The 4,458-nt window shown below is 54.1% G+C and overlaps 1 pseudogene; it reads left to right on the forward strand.

Annotated features, from left to right (window-relative positions):
* Positions 1-3,353: 3,353 nt before the first annotated feature.
* On the forward strand, positions 3,354-4,205 carry LOC120564742 (annotated as a pseudogene).
* The last annotated feature ends 253 nt before the right edge of the window (positions 4,206-4,458 follow it).

A 4,458-nucleotide genomic window follows, 5' to 3' on the forward strand; every position in this document is an offset into this window, starting at 1 on the left:
CCCGGCCGATGTCTCTGTCTCCGCGGCCATGGACAAGTGGGGGACGCAGGCGCCTCTGCCTGGTGGGGGGGGCTACACCCCTGTGCAGTGAACGATGCGTGTGGTGGGAAGGGGGAAGGAGGGGTGTGAACGGGGGGGGGGTCAGTCACTGTCTCTGGGGAAGTATGTGCAGGGGGAACAGGGCTTTGACAGGGCTCGTGTGTGTGTCTGCGTGTAGCGATTTTGCTGTCGCCCCTCCGCACAGGCGTTTGGGAAGGGAGGGAGTCTCCTCTGTATGGGGCCAATCTGTCCCTGTGGAGTGCAACTTTCTTTCTTTTTCCCGGCAGCTGGACTCGGTACACTACTTCACCCAGCCGTTCCACGACCTGACAAGGCCCCAGTCAATGACAGTCCAACTTGGGGCACCGTCCCTTCTTCCTACGTGGGCTGTACACCCAAACCAGTTCTTTGGCCTGGAAGTGTCTCCCCTTTGACCTTATGTCGTAGTTCCTTTTTTGTCTCATGCCTGCTTTCTCCAGCTGGTCTCGGGCAAAGATGTGGGCGGACTCCATCCGATCCTGGAGTCTCCTGGCGTACTCTCTCCCTGGGGGAACAGCAGGGGTGTCAGGGGGTTTGCCAAAGGCCACTTCCACTGGTGTCCTTAGCTCCCTCCCCAACATGAGGAGGGCAGGTGTGCATGAGGTGGACTCCTGAACAGCAGACCTGTAGGCCATGAGGACAAGGGGCAGGTGCGTGTCCCAGTCACATTGATGCTCCGCGGTGAGGATTGCCAGCTGCTTTGCCAGGGTCCTGTTGAACCTCTCAACGAGACCGTCGCTCTGGGGGTGCAGTGCCGTGGTCCGGGTCTTATGCATGCCCATACGCTCACACATTGTGGCAAAGACCTGTGATTCAAAATTCCTCCCTTGGTCACTGTGGATGGTTTCTGCCACCCCAAACCTGCTGAACATGCCCTCTACCAGAGCGTCAACCACTGTCTCTGCTTCCTGATTTGGTATTGCATACGCCTCAGGCCATTTTGTAAAATAGTCCATGGCGACCAAAACGTACCGGTTGCCTGTGTCCGTGAAATGGGCCCATGACATCCACAGCTACTCTTTCCATGGGAGCCCCCACTGCCTGTTGCTGTAGTTGTGCGCGGGACTGGTCCGGGGGGCCCTTATAGGCCGCGCAGAGGTCGCAGCGGCGGAAAAGTCCTCCATGTCCCGTCTGGCACGCCCCCAGTAAAATCCCTGATGAAGCCGGCGGAGTGTTTTGGCTACTCCGAAGTGCCCCGCCCCTGTGGTCCCGTGGGATGCTTTCAGCACAGTGTCTCTCAGTGTACTGGGGACTATCACCTGCCACCTTTCCTCTCCTGTGGCAGGCTCCTTCCAGGCTCTCTGCAATACCCCATCCCTCACTCTCAGCACATCAAACACTGACCACAGTCCTTTTGTTGCAGTGGAGCTCCCGGTGACCTCTTCCCAGGGTGGTCTCTGTCCAACTTCCAACCACTGTCGCACTGGTTGTATGTCTCTGTCCTGCTCCTGTTGTATCTGCCACTCAGCCACGTCAACCATCCGCGTTCCTCGGCAGACTGGTCCGGCCCCTTCGTGCATGGGGTATGTCTCCTCCTCGATACGGAGCTCTCTCTCAAGCGCTTCTCTCCGCTCACAGTATCGGCACCCGCACAGAGCGCAGGGGCGGCGGGACAGGGCATCTGCGTTGGCGTGGCTGGCTCCGGCCCTGTTTACCACTGTGAAAACATAGGACTGCAGCATTTCAATCCAGCATGCAACTTGGCCCTCTGGTTCTCTGAAGGAAATCAGCCACTGAAGCGCTGAGTGATCCGTCCTGACAGTGACGGGGCGGCCACCCAGATAGTACTTGAAGTGTCGCCGCCACCATGGCAAAGAGCTCTCGGCGCGTGACGCAGTAGCGGCGCTCAGCCTTGTTGAAGGTTTTGCTGAATACGCCACTACTCTCTCTCCTTCTGGCCCTGCCTGAGCTAGCACTGTGCCCATGCGGGGGTCAGTTGTCGTTGGTCCATGGGTATGGGCCAGTCTCTCACTGCATGCACTTTCTCTTCCAGTGTGCTGATGCCTTCTCCCCCCAGCCTGTGACCCAAAAACTCCACCTCCTTCCTCATGAAGCGGCACTTTTGTGGGTGTAATTTCAGGCCCGCTGCAGACACTCACTGCAGGACTAGCCTCAGTGACTCCAAGGCTGTTTTGAAGGAGCTCCCGTGGGCCAGGATGTCATCCAAATACACCAGACATCTCTGACAGGGAATGCCAGCCAGCACCCGGTCCATGAGTCTTTCAAAGGTGGCTGGGGCATTTCACAGGCCAAAACTGAGGACCCGGAACTGCCACAACCCCCTGTCCATACAGAAGGCAGTCTTTGGTCTCGCTTCAGGACTGAGTGGCACCTGCCAGTATCCGCTTCGCAGGTCGAGTGAAGAGAACCAGGAGGAGCCAGACACCAAGTCCAGTGACTCATCAACCCTGGGTAATGGATATGCGTCTTTTTTGGTCACACTGTTCAGCGCTCTGTAGTCCACGCAGAATCTCATCTTGGAGCTCCTTTTTTTCGACACCATCACCACTCCTGAGGCCCATGGGCTGTCTGACGGTTCGATAATGCCAGCTCTTTGCATCTCTTCCACCGCTCTGTCTGCAGCCTCACGGTGAGCCATGGGGAGGCGCCAGGGACGTGTCTTGATGGGCTGTGCATCCCCAGTGTCTATTTCGTGCTGCACCAGGTGTGTCAGGCCCACTTCATTGTCTGATAGTGCAAAAATGTCTGTAAAGTCAGATCTCCCACAGCTCCTCCTGCTGCCATTGCTCCAATTGGTCACAGTTCTGTCTCCATATCTCCCTCACCGCTGCCAACCTGTCCGTCCCCTCCACTGTAGTTGCACGGGCTGGGAGAGGTGAACTGGAGTGTGCAGAGATGGGCTGGTTGTTGCTGGGGGCATGGGACACCAGAGGCAGGGCACTGCGGCTTGGGGAGTTGTTGCTCTCATCTGGGGTTTTTGTGTCATGGCAGTGTGTCTCCACGGCTGTCCCGACCAGGGGGTGTGGCTTTGAGGACCATGTAGGTGGTATCATTCTGACAATGTGCTGACGTGTACGGTAAGCGTATTGTCACTTCCGGTGTTCCAGTGTTCCAAACGCTAGTTTGCTGCTCCAGCAAAAACTTACTCAACTCTGCTTTATTGTCTAAATTAGCGGCTATTTGCCTGGATTGCAATTTAATTACAATTGTTCTACTCAAGCACTTATACTTCGCTTCCTTTACAGCGACTGCCTCGCTGATCTTACAGTTGTTAAAACGCTGTTAGCTACTTAGCTTAGCCATTAGCAATAGCTAATTCCTCTCCCTCTCCTGCGCTCTCTTGCTCTGTGTGTCAAATGTTTAGCTATTCCTCTGCCTCCTTTAGTGATAATGATACATGTAATAAATGTAGTATATTCGCTGCTCTGGAGGCAAGGCTTAGTGAGTTTGAGGCACAGCTCCGCATCATGGAATCAGAATCATATGCTTCCATAGCTAGCCAGCGCCATGTAGTTGATGTGGGCCAACATACTGTAGCTTCTGTAGCTTCTGCTAGCAGTCCCCCGGCAGACCCTGAGCAGCCGGGCCAGTGGGTGACTGTCCGAGGGAAGCGTTAGATCTAAACCAGGGAGTGCACATGATGACGGTCGCTCTAAACCGGAGCATCTTCGCCTCTCTAACAGTTTCTCCCTACTCAGTGATACACCCGCTGAGAAGCCAATTCTGGTTATTGGGAGCTCTATACTGCGACATGTGAAACCGGCGGCCCCAGCGGCTGCGGTCATATGTGTCCCCGGGGCTAAAGCGGCATGTAGAAATCCCATCTAAAGCTGCTGGCTAAAAAGAACCGTAAATACAGTAAGATCATACTTACGTAGGTGGTAATGGTCGTAAATCGGGAGATCACTAAAATTAATGTTGAGTCACTTTGTGCATACGCAAAGACAATGTCGGACTCAGTAGTGTTCTCTGGACCCCTGTCAAACCTGACCAGTGATGAAGTGTACAGCCGTACGTCATCCTTCCACCACTGGTTGTCGGGGTGGTGCCCAGCTAATGATGTGGGCTATGTGAATAACTGGAGGGCGTTCTGGGGAAAGCCTGGTCTGATTAGGAGAGACGGCATTCTTCCCACCTGGGACGGAGCCGCTCTGATATCAAAAAATCTGACTGAGTCTATTATCGGTCATAAACTATGACAACCCAAGTTTGATATTAGTAATCAGAGGTGCAGTGCTACGCGCCCCTCTGTGCTTCCGTTGGAGCAGTCGCCCACTCATAGTCTAATCCGCAGAATAATAACAGGGACACATTAACTCAGCTCATTACAGTATTTTATTAATATGTACAAACAAATACTTTGTTTAAGTTGTGCTTTTTTTCAAACATAGTCTTATTAAACTTGTTTTTGCAAAGCAG

This window comes from Perca fluviatilis, chromosome 8, assembly GCF_010015445.1.
Source record: "Perca fluviatilis chromosome 8, GENO_Pfluv_1.0, whole genome shotgun sequence".
In the NCBI taxonomy this organism is placed as follows: domain Eukaryota; kingdom Metazoa; phylum Chordata; class Actinopteri; order Perciformes; family Percidae; genus Perca; species Perca fluviatilis.